Below are 12,432 nucleotides of genomic sequence, written 5' to 3' on the forward strand. Positions count from 1 at the left end.
TAACCCTAGGAGTTTGAGAATTCTCTTATTGCTACGGTTTGCTAATGTATTGATCTTCTTGGCTTTATAGTGTATACCTGTCTCTCATAGTATTTCTAGTTCTAAAGTCTATTTTGCCTCATATTAATGTCACCACTCCAGTTCCTTTTGGGTATAGACGTCCTAGTGTCTTCTCCACCCTTTGGCTCTCTGTGTCTTTGAAGCTAAGAGGCATATCTTGGATGGGCATCATCTAATTAATTCTTGCTTTTTGAATCCAGCCCAATAACCTTTGTTTTTTTAAACTTTGTTTCTTAGACTATTTATATACATACACTATTTTTGTAGTTGTATTTGTGATGGCCATCTTGCTATTTTTTTGTTCCTTTTTAAATTCTTTCTTTGTATGTTAAATAAGCTTTTATGGGAACCAGTCTGATTTCTTTAATTCCTTTGAGAATTATGTTTGGGGCCTTTGCCTAAATATTTGAAGAATGTTCCGTCGAATGTAGAATTGCCAGCTCACTGTTTGGTTTCTATCTTGTTAGTCATGTCATCTCACGGTGTCTTGTTCTCCACTGGGTGAGAAGTTGACAGATACTTTTTCTCTGTGATGACTTACTTTTCTTTTACTTCTTTAGACATTTTCTCTGTTTAATGTGAATTTCTTCCTCCTCCTCCTCCTCCTCTTCTTGGACAAGATCTCATTGTAGTCCTGGACCTGGGAACTCATTATATGGATCAGGCTGGACTCAAACTTTCAGAGATCCACCTTCTCCAGAGTGCAGGGATTAAAGATGAGTGCTACTGTGACCAGCTGTAAGTATGTATTTCTTTTATGTTTATCCCATAGAGCCTATTGAGCTTCTTGGGTCAGTGGATTAGATTGGGTTATTACAAATTTCAATTTGGGAAATTTCAATTTGGGAAATTGTATACTACTGTGTCTTCAGGGTTTTTGGTTTTTCCTATCTCCAACTTGTCTCTCTGGGATTTCTACGGTATGAATTTTTGTTTAGTTTAAGCTATGGCATAAATGTCTGAGAGTTTGTCTTTCTCTCTGCTTCTCAGAGTAATTTTTACTGATCGTATTTAAATTTCAGTTTTTTCTTCTGCCATCTTGATGGTTCTGATTGAGCCTCTTAAATTATTTTTCCCTTTTTTCAAACTTTTGAATTAAAGAGTCTTCACTTGGATATATTTCTTTGAATTTTTTTGCATCTTACTAGACAATTTCCATTTAAGTCATTGTCACCTTCTCCTTTATTTCTTTGAACATAATTTTTTATTTTAAACTTTTTAGAGTGATTGATTTTAATTTAGTCTGCTAAATTCAGCATTTTAGAATAGTCAAGATAATTTCTGTTAGCTGCATTTCCCCCTCACATATGGGTACTATTTTGCTATTTATATGTTCCCCCTCTTTCCTCTGTGTGTGTGTGTGTGTGTGTGTGTGTGTGTGTGCACATGAGCATGGCATGTTCCCATGTCAAGGCCAGAGGTCAACGCTAGAGGTCTTCCTCGATCATTCTTCACCTCGTGTTTTTAGAGACACGATCTCTCCCCGAACCTGGAGCTCACTGGTGTGCTAGCCTGGCAGCCAGCAAGCCCAGAGAACCTCTTGTGTCCTCATCTCCAGGGTTCCAGCAAGCACCACCACACAGAGAACTGTGTGTGTACTGGGGATTAAACTCACAACTGCAGGTCCTCGCTTCAATGACCAGACCATCTCTCTGTCCCCTTTAATCTTCATTAACGTTGCCTCTGTTTCCACCTCTCCTCCACTAAGTTTGCTCTTCTGATAGTCCTCAGCTCAGTATCTCTCGAGATGTGGTCTCATAATTCTCCCATGCAGTCTCTTTGGTAAGATCAGAAAGCGGTACCCAGTTTTCTTCCTTGTGAGGCTCTGTATGGATCATCTTCAGGAAAAGAGTGGATCCTGATCTTACATTCATGACAAGCAGCTACCCTCCTTCAACCCAATAAAGATCAACTCATCACCTGTGTCTCCTGGCTTCTAGGTTTCTAGGCAGACTGTGCCTTCCAGATTCTGGGACCACTGAGTGAGGTAATGGGCCACCTGCAGCTCTCCTGTTGTAAGGGTGGGGGGATTTTGGCCTACCAGTCTTTCTCCACCCCACATTTTAAAGACTTACCCTCACTTCCCGTAGGACAGGACTTGAAAGGGCTCCTGGACAGGCTCTGTCAAGATCCCCTTCTCCTGCAGTGTTATTCTGGAACGTCTTATCTGGTGGATCGGATGCCTCATTAGACTTCAGTTACATATCCTGTTACACTTGTGTTTATTTTTGGAGTCTTTTTCTGGTCCCCATCAGACTAAACAATGTTTTTAACGTTGTGGTTGGTGGATGCTATGTGGGAAATGGATCTTGTGAGAGGATGACTTGGGGGATACTATGCTAAGCACACCCAGGCGGATCCCTCCGTATACTTGTGTATGAATGCGTACTGTGAGGTTCAGTGGCAGGTGGGGATGTCTAAAGCGTGTGTAAGGTTTATACAACTTATTTGATGCACCTCCCCCTCCCTTTCGAGATATAAGATATTTTAGAAACATTGCCCTGATTTCACCATCTCCGTCATGGCTACAGTATCACCCTTTACTTCATAAGCACAGTGACCGTGAGCGTTTCGTTGATTGGTTAAGTTTTATTTTATGTGTGTGGGTGTATTGCCTGTATATGTGCTTGTGCAACATGTGTATGCAGTGCCCACAGAGGCCAGAAGATGGCATCAGATACCTCTGGAACTGGAGTTAGAGATGGTTGTGTGCAGTCCTGTAGGCGCTGGCGATGGAACCAGTGTCTGCGTCTGCTGGAAGAGTTTCACTGAACCATTTCTCCAGCCGCTGTTTGGTGTTGTGTGGTGTGTGTGTGTGTGTGTGTGTGTGTGTGTGTGTGTGTGTGTGAGTGTGTGTGTGTGTGTGTGTGTGTGTGTGTGTGTGTGTGTGTGTGTGTGTGTGTGTGTGTGTGTTTCTGAGGCATGTAGCCCGGGCAGGCTTGGAACTTGGTGTGTAGCTGAGGCTGGCCTTAGATCCCAGGTCTTCCTGCTTCTGCCTCCCAAGTGCTGTGATTCAGGAGTTTGCCATCCTGCCCGATTGTACCGTTTTCATTTTAACCTGATGGTAGAGCTTGGTTCTGTGGCCCATGCAGGTGTGAATTCCTAAAGAATGGGAACTCCACCTTATTCACACCTATCTCCTGCAGGCTTTGCTGGGGTGGCTGACCCTGTACAAAGTTGAATGAACAAAAGCCTTAGAAAAGGGCTTTTCCAACGTTTCTCTTTTCTTCCTTCAGTGAAACAAGTCGATTTGTATGTTTACGAATCCCACCACCCACCACACAAAAGGAAGTCTGCCTTTATGGACAGTTAGCACAGAGAAGGATGAGGTTGGTGTGCTCTTTCTGAGGGCTATGGGGAATGCTTTCCTTCCCCTGTGTCTGTGTGACTGTAAACCCAGCCAGGGAGACAAGGGTTGCTGAGGACCTTCCAAAAGAAGCCAACAGGAGGAAACAGACAGCTGCCTTCTCACGGTGACAGACGATAGTGCCTTAGCACCATAATGCCATCCCTTGAGCTGGGTCATCTGCAGGAGCAGCAAGTGCTGGCAGTCACAGATGCTTGGAGTCACAGAGCCACCTCTCCAGTCTATGCCGTTTTAAAGCGAAGTCGCCTCAAGGATACGGCTAAGGAAATGTGACTCAGATCCCACTTCTGAAGTCCCTTGGTTACCCAGAAGTCTCAGTTCAGTTGCACACACACATTCTATGCCAGCCCAAGACACGGGTGCTTGTAAATTGTCAGCACCCCCAAATTGGTTTTCAATGGAAAAAGTGTGTGTGTGTGTGTGTGTGTGTGTGTGTGTGTGAGTATGTGTACATGTGCTCTCTCTCCAAATATAGGTCAGCTGAGATTTATTTCTTGTGTGTATGTATACATGTTCGTATGTGCATGAATGTATGCACATACGTGTACACAAATGTGGCATTTGCAAGCCAGGGGCCAACTTGTTTGTCATTACTCAGGTCCTCTCCATTGGGGTCTGGAGACAGGGCCTCTCAGTGAACCTTGACCTTGCCAGTTGCTTTTGCAGGTTAGTTAGTGAGACCCACCATTTCCTGGCTGCATTCTCCAGGCCTGCGATTACAAGTGCATGCATTAATTGTGCCTGACTGTTTCTTTTAAGCATGGGGTCTAGGGCTCAAACTCAAGTTCTCAGGCTTTTCTGGTCAAACATTTCACCCACGGAACCATCTCCCCAGCCTTAGTTTTTGCTTTTATATATTATAAAGCCCAGTTTTATCCTGAGGTAGACTAAGCATCATTTTTTTCCAAAGGTTTTGACCTACCAAAAATGGGGATCTCTTGAAAATTTGCACATGACTGTGTGGGTGTAGACTCCTGTTCCAGAAATAACATAAACACCTCCAACTACAAGTGGGTTTGACCTTCCCAAGCCAGGAGACCTTGGGTTCTGCTCATGGATTGTCCAGGGGATGTCAAGAAGGAATTCCAGAGAGTTCCTGTCCTTTCCAGTGTTCTGCTCACTGCATGATATTCCAACCCACATCTGGTCAGGTGTGGTATACTGGGCCAGACTTTTCCTGACTGGCCTCAGAGGGAGAGCACATACCAGATTCCACACACAAGTGGCCTGCCTGGGTGTGGGGAGGAGACGGAGGGCTGCCACCACGATGTCCCAGGGTTGTGTGTCTTGTGGTTAAACACTTGGGGCTTTGACGTAGGCAAGGCAGTAGAGCTGACCCTCCAGGCTGCTGCAAACAACCTGAGAAGCAGCCTTAGAAATTCAGTTCTTTGCTCAGAGGGAGCCTGCCTCTCATGGTACGATTTTCCAATCTCTGGTGTGGTCATGTCTGGCCAGGGGGGTGGTTCCTAAATTCTGGGCAAAGAGTCTTGCAAGGAACAGGAGATGGGAACCTCGAGAATTAAATGTTCATATTGAGTGCATTCTCTCTGAACTGAGTGACAGACTGATGAAGTTGCTGGGGTGAGAGGGAGACGGAGACAAGGAAGAAGGCAAAGAGGGAAAAGGGCACAGAAGAATTATGACCATCTGTAATGTGGACATATTGTGCTATTCAATCCGCTCCCAGCACCAGGGGACTGTCCCCCGGTGGTGTGTACTATGGAGAGGGGTCAATAATGCTCTCAACTTCAGGGCCTGGGACGGGGCTGGCGAGATGGCTCAGCGGGTAAAGACAGATGCAGCAAAACCTTATTTCCCGAGTTCAGTCCCCAAGTCCTACAAATTGTTCTTGATCTCCATAGCTGTGTTGTGACACACGATTGCTATATGCAGAGATAAATACATGTAATACTTTTTTAAGGAAAATAAACGGAGTTGAGGTTAAAATCCAGGTTATTCTAATGCTAGGGTCTGAGCCTTTCGTGCTGTGTTTCAGCCAGTGAAGGACTGAGGTGTCCGTCTTCCAGCTGCTGTGATGTCCCTCCTGTTTGTGTCCCACTAAGGAGTGCTTTGCGGGAAGAAATTGGGCTAGCGAGGGATTTTCCACTCTATTTGTACCATTGAATAAGACCTGATGGAGGTGCAGCTGTGTCCTGTCCAGAGGAGGTTACAGTCCTGAGTGTCACTGAAGAAAGAAAGCGGGTGGGCCCAGAGTCAGAGCCCTGCAGAGTGATGGGTGCTTGCTACGCTGGGCCAGTTGAAAACACTGCTTCTGCCTTCTGCATTCTTTAAAGTAACGTTACCTACCTGTAGTTAATACTGTGTGTGCGCGTGTGTGTGTGTGCACGTGTGTGTGCACGTGTGTGTGTGCACGTGTGTGTGCACGTGTGTGTGTGTGTGTGTGTGTGTGTGTGTGTGTAGGTCAGAAGACAACTTTCAGGACTTGGTTCTCTTTATCCCTCATGTAGGTTCTGTGGATCACAGTCAGGTCACAGGGCAGGGACAGGTGCCTTTATTCATCTCACCTTTCTTTTTGTCTTCTAAAGACAGAGTCCCATGCACTTGTGTTGGCCTCAGACTCACGGTATTGTCCTTGGGCTTGGACTGCTGGTCCTCCTGCCTCCACCTCCGGTGTGCTGAGATTTCAGGCATGAGTCTCTGTGCCAATTGTGGGTACTGGGGACCGAGCCCATGGCTGCAAATACGCCAGGTAAGCACTCTTCAGGCTCAAGTATATACTCCGGTCATTAGGAACATGACTGGTAACAGAGTTCAGTGCCTCCTTCAGCAGGGTGAGGGGGCCAGCAGGGGTGTTCAGAATGCAAAGACCAAGGTCTGGAAAATCTGTGACTCACCGTCTCTCTCTCAGGAGAACTTCCCGAGTGCTGCTGGGAAGTCTACAGCGTGGATGAGGTGCTCTGCACCCAGGGGGAGCAAAGAGGTGACTTGGAGAAGCCTGCTTCCCACCATGGTTGATGTGCTCTGGGAGCTGAGGTATTCTGAGCTGTCTGCTCCGAGGGAGCCAGAGTGTCTCAGGGAGTGTATGTACTTCAGAGACTCGGCTTATGCTCGGGGAACAGTCCTGGGAGATGGGCATCCCCAGGATGGCCTTCCTCCATCAGGACTCTCGGTGTGCTAGGGTTGGTGCGAGCTGTAGAGGTGCCCTTGGCCATCCCACTTCACAGGCCTCAAAAATACTCACATGGCACCAGATCGCACGATGCAAACCTTTCTTGCTCTCTCCTCATCCCAACAGAACCAGAATAAGATTTCCTGGGGTGGGATAAACCATGCACCTCACTCCCCACGACTGCCCATCTGGAACATTCTGTTGCTCCTCGGCTGACTTCCCCGTTCCCACCCTTGTCCAGCCCGACACACACTACCCCTAGAGACTCTGGCACCATCTCACATCTTTGTTTGTTTGTTTTGTTTTGTTTTTTTGAGATAAGGTTTCTCCTTTTTAACACCTCTGGCTGTCCTGGAACTCAATTTGTAGACCAGGCTGGCCTCGAACTCACAGAGATCCTCCTGCCTCTGCCTCCCAAGTGTTGGGATTAAAGGCGTGCGCCATCATCAGCAGACCTCACATCTTTTTTTTCTTGTTTTTAAATTTTTCTTAAATAAATTAAATTTTTTATTTTGTTCATTTATATTGCATGTAAGGATTTAAATTGTATGTATTGGTTTGTCTGTTTGTCTATTGTGTGTGTGCTCAGGTAAGAATGTGCCCGTAGACGTCAGAAGACAAGTGGCAGCATCAGTTCTCTCTCCACGGTGCAGGTCCTTGGGACTGAACTCGGTCTTCAGACTTTTCCACACCTTGGCCTGCTGAACCGTCTTGCTAGTCAGCTGAGCAACTCCTCTCCCAATCCCTCACTTCCCTCACTTTGTCTGGAGAGTCTGCCAGTGCAGACACAGGCTACGTGATACAGGGTATAGATGCTAATGAGACCGTTGTGTTGCCATTCCAGACTCCCTCTGCCTCTGCCCAGTCCACGCCACACTTCTTCCGATGGCACAGTAAGGTTGGCCTGTGGAGTGACTCCAAAGGGAGATGGTTCACTGAAGCTGGTTAGTAAACGAGCAAGCCAGGAATAAATCTCTTATACCTAATGTTCCTGTACCTTTTCTTTACAATAATAGCAGAACTGCATTTACTTACTATTCGCTATGTTGCTGGCCAATATTGACAAAAAGCAGTTGGAAAAGAGGGGCGAAGGATCATTAAGATGGCTCAGCAGGTTAAGAGGTGCTTCCTGCCATGCCCAAGGGCCTTGGTCAGTCCTGGACACCAGCACACGCGCACACACACACACACAGACACAAACACATACATACATACACATGCACACACACAAACATACATACAAACACAACATACACACAAACAGACACAGATACAAACACACGCATACATACACATGCACACACAAAACACACACACACACAGACACAAACACATACATACATACACATGCACACACACAAACATACATACAAACACATACATATATACACATGCACACACACAAACATACATACAAACACACACAAACACACATAGATACAAACACACACATACATATACATGCACACACAAAACACACATACAAATACATACATACACACAAACACATACACAAACACACACACACACACACACACACACACAAAGTGACAGTTTCCTGCAAAAATAAAACTAACCCAAAGAGGGACGGAGGTTGAGAGGACAACGGTGGTTAGAACAGGGACAGATGTGGGAGCCATGGTTGACTGCTGAGCTGAAGACATCATTTGCTTGCTGAGGGAACTCTGGGGGTGCACAATGCACACACGACAGTAAATAGGCACCCAAAGGTGCTGTGGGTTATAAAGATGGCTGTTCTTAACCGAGGACATTGCCAGTTCGGTCAAGGAGAAGGCCCAGAATCCCACTTTTTAAAACACTAAACAAATGCAGGTTTTAAACTATGAATAGGGTACTGTACAGGGCTTGAACTCTGCATCTAAGCTGCGGGGGATGAACTGGTCAGCTCTGAGTTGGAAGAGGTGTGCAGAGAGGCAAGGAGTGTGGGACATAATTGCATAAAAATAAATTTTAAAGCTGCACACCCAAAGAAGAAACGGGAAAGTTGTTAGGGTGAGCAGCAGGCTTTCTAATTAGTGCCTGCTCCTTGTGACTGGCTAGTCTCTCTTGCCAGCACCTTCCAGGCACACACTGCAGGGGCCTGGGAGGTGGCTCCCCACAAGGTCCTTTGGGGGTTGGCTACAGAAGTGGGGGAGCACCCCTGCTCAGGTGACCACTTTTGCCTCTTTGACCATGCTACACTTCCAAAACAGAGGGCGTCCCTAAGAAGGGATGGATGCCAAGGCGGGGAACACGACTGTCATTGCGCCTTGCGCTGCTGCCCCTCAGTTCCCAGTGTGAAAATTGCAAATTAAATCCCAAGTTGCTGCCTTAGGATCAGCACCTAGGGGAAAAACCAGAGTCTCTCCTAGCCATAAATATCCCTCGCTCCAAGACGCCTGACGTCAGAGCGGGGCGGGCGGCAGAGCGAGGCCGGCCGGGAGGGAGGGAGCAGCCTGCTTTCTCCCGAGTCCCGAGCAGCTAGGGACCGAGCTGAGCCTGCGGGAAGCCGGGACAGCAGCAGCTTTGCCGAGCCATGCGGGCCTCAGGGTAGGTGCATCTCTGTGCAGCGCGGGGAACCTAGGCGCGGGGGGGGGGGGGACATCACCACACTTTTCTTGTCGCTTCACTTTTCCCTATTGAGTCGGCGTCGGAAAGGCAGCCCCTCCACCAGCTGCCTGTTTTGTTCTGGAAAGTGTTTGCAGAGATTCTGACCCCCAAAGTGGGCTGCCGGGAGGCTGCTTGTGCGCACAGGGGGAGGAGACGGGAGTATGTGCATCAGGACACTCTGTACATGGCTTTGGACAACTTCGGAAAACTTTTTATAGTGGCTTTGGAATCAGACTCCTGTTGGCTTGAGTGAACAAATATAGATCGCACCTCCTCCCCCAAAGCTGACAACTTCTTTGGAGCACACTTTGCCCATTTCGGTGAGTGCATTCTCTTAGGTGAAGTGAAGTTTTTCCAAGCCCCAAGCAGGCAGGGCCTTGGCAAGCAAGATGGGCAGCCCAGTGGAGGGGCTCTTGTTCTCCAGATAGCGGGACCTCGGGCAGCCAAGAAGCATCTGGGAGAGGTATTCCCAGGCTGTGGCCCTTGGCACCTGTGTGACAGCCCAAACTCTTTCTATGTCACGGTTGAACCGTCTCAGTGGTGGGATTCTGGCTTAACCCATTAAGGGTCTAGTGTGACCACATGTATTGCGGGGCAGGGTGGTGAGGGGAGAGGAGGAGGAGGGAGAGGAGGAGGAAGGAGTGGAGGAGGAGATAATGATGACGGTGGTGCTGCCTGCCGGCGCTGTAGTCCTGTGTCCAGCCCTGCCTCAAGAACTGGGTGGATGTTTCTGCCCCATGGGCCCATGGTGGGCTAGCTCCAGGTTCTCTGGGGGGAACACAGGCTGCAGTGCCCAAAACAAAATGTATACTAGTAACATAAAGAGACTTGTCTGAGCTGTGGGCAGAGGGAGGGGGTGCTGGGGGAGAGCAAGAGAGATTTTTATCAAAATTGAACACAGATTGCTGAAGTCTGGTCTTGGTTTAACTCTTCTGTCTCAGCAGTCCCTGGGACTCAGCAGCCAGTTGCTGGTAGGAGGGTAGGAGGGAGACTCACATCTCTGCAGCGCAGAGTCCCCGGATGCTTGTCTGAAAGCCCCCAGGGGGAACAGAAGTCACTTTCTGACTTTAGAGAGGTTTCCCAATTTTGTGTTGTCCTTCTGGGTGTTGTGTCTACTTCTGGGGTTTGAGGTTTTCTGGAAGAAGGCAGGGACAGTGCTGTGTTTGGTGGCCACAGGGGTCTATCAGCCAGAGACTATACATGCACAGGCCTGTGTGTGTCCATAGCAGGGATCACAAACAAGTGTGTGTGTGTGTGTGTGTGTGTGTGTGTAGAGAGAGAGAGAGAGAGAGAGAGAGAGAGAGAGAGAGAGAGAGAGAGAGAGAGGAGACGGAGAGGGAGAATGAAGGGACTAGGGGAAGGAAATCTGGAAATAAAACCACAGGAAGTTGAGATTTGGGGAGGACTTTAAAAATTATACAAATTGACCCCCTGGGAAGTGCCGGAAAAGGCTGAGCAGGCAGCAATGTCATGAAGAAGGGTCATGTGAGCCCAGGGACAGAGTGTGTAAGGGGTAGCTGGGCTCTTGTGAACGCACATGCTGATGCCTGTTTACACATATGCAAACATGAGTGTGGGGTCAATTCTTGCCTTGGGCATGGAAGCATTTCTGCTACTCCTTCATGGACACCGAAAAACCTCATTCCTCCCCCAGTTTTTCTTTTTAAACAACACACACACAAAAAAATACACAACGGTGCTATCATTGTCCTGTTCTTGAGGAGTTGTGCACACTCTAGTGTCTGACTCTTTGCCGGGTTTTCAGAACTTCTCCAGATCCTGGAAGACTCGGGGAATACTTGTGCCCCCATCAGGACAAAAAGAGGAGAGGCAAACTCTGACTTTAGGACTGGAGAAGGTGGAGGCTGGGTGGGCAGGATCACAGCACAGCCAGCCAGAGTCGGGGTGCTTTTGTGTCTGGGGAGCTGGGGGCTCCACTGAGAACCTACTTTCTCTCCCTGGTCTATCCTGGTCTCCGTGCTCTTTGACTCAATACAGGAATGGTCGCTATTACTCGGCAAGCCTTTGATTCAGAGTCAAAACTGAAAAGAAGTTTGAGTATTAAATAGAAGAGAATAGGTAGAAACAAGGCTTGGGGCTTTCTCCTTTGATTTTCCCAAGGCCAGTGAAGTACTGAGTTCCCTTACTCCAGTCAACTGAAGTGGAAGATAATATGAATGCTGTTAGTAGTCAAAAGCAGAGGGAACCCTGAGGAGAACTTCCAACCACATGTTTTTGCCCCAGGCCAGGGATCCTCAGAGAGCCCACAGCAAGAGGGAAGCTGTCAGCTTTTACAATGCCAGGGTTTCTCCAGACACATCTGGGGAGTCTTTCTCTGGGTCTCTATGTCTAAGGGCACACTACACAGAGTTCAGACTGGAAATGAATTTCCATGCCTTCCACACTGAGCTTCAGTCTCTGGCTAGCTTCTTCTCTGCAATCTGATTGGTTGATGCGTTATCAAGGCACCCAAGCCATCCCTAAAGGCCTGCAGGGCAAACACTTGGAGAAGGAACAACACTGGTTTGGTAGCCGATGATTCTCTAGGTCTTGACAGACAGCCTTGGGGTACAGAGGCAGCCTGCATTGGGAAGACAGTGAGGACTCCCAAGAAGCCCGCTTCAGGGCTGACAGAGACTTATGTGAGGAAGAGTATCCTGGCAAGGCTAGTCGCTTCCTCATCTGGAGAGTGAATATAGGGAGCATGGTTAGTACAGTGTTTACATTTATGATAAAAGAATAAGAACAGAACCAGGGTAACACGGACTCTTAATAAAGGGAATATTACATTTTTCAACATTCAGTTTTTCCGTCTTCAAGAGCTTGAATGATATGGGTAGAAACATCCCATCCTGATGTGGTTTTATATTTTCCATGATGCCAGACCAATGGCTGAAGTGCCCAAGCCTCAGTTTATCCCTGTTTCCTGCAGGAAAGGTAACTAGTGAGAATTGCTCCTGAGTATGCCCAGGATGCTGTTATCCTGACGACTGAGGCATGATGGGAATCTCTCTGTAAGTGAGCTGTTTAGAGAGGAAGAAGTCAACTGCTGGGCTGTGTGTGTGTGTGTGTGTGTGTGTGTGTGTGTGTGTGCACGTGTGCCTGTGTGTGTTGTGTGTGTGTGTGCGTGTGTGTGCGCGCGTGTGCCTGTGTGTGTGCATGCGTGTGTGTGTGTGTGATACAGTATCCAGGGTGTGTGTGTGTGTGCATGTGTGCATGTCTGCGTGTGCGTGTGTGCGCGCGCGTGCGTGTGTGCACGTGTGCC

The 12,432-nt window shown here is 47.9% G+C and overlaps 1 protein-coding gene across 3 annotated transcripts in view; it reads left to right on the forward strand.

Annotated features, from left to right (window-relative positions):
- The first annotated feature begins 8,968 nt into the window (after positions 1-8,968).
- The window catches only part of Daam2 (dishevelled associated activator of morphogenesis 2), a 110,782-nt gene continuing 107,318 nt past the window's right edge, over positions 8,969-12,432 (forward strand). For 2 of the 3 annotated variants that reach the window (XM_005072410.4, XM_040729602.1), the window contains exon 1: positions 8,969-9,107. The gene's annotated coding sequence lies outside the window, so the exon portion shown is untranslated. The remainder of the gene's footprint in view (positions 9,108-12,432) is intronic. The other variant, XM_013115110.3, reaches the window with a different exon arrangement.

Source organism: Mesocricetus auratus, unplaced genomic scaffold (genome assembly GCF_017639785.1).
Source record: "Mesocricetus auratus isolate SY011 unplaced genomic scaffold, BCM_Maur_2.0 Super-Scaffold_100021, whole genome shotgun sequence".
NCBI classification, from domain to species: domain Eukaryota; kingdom Metazoa; phylum Chordata; class Mammalia; order Rodentia; family Cricetidae; genus Mesocricetus; species Mesocricetus auratus.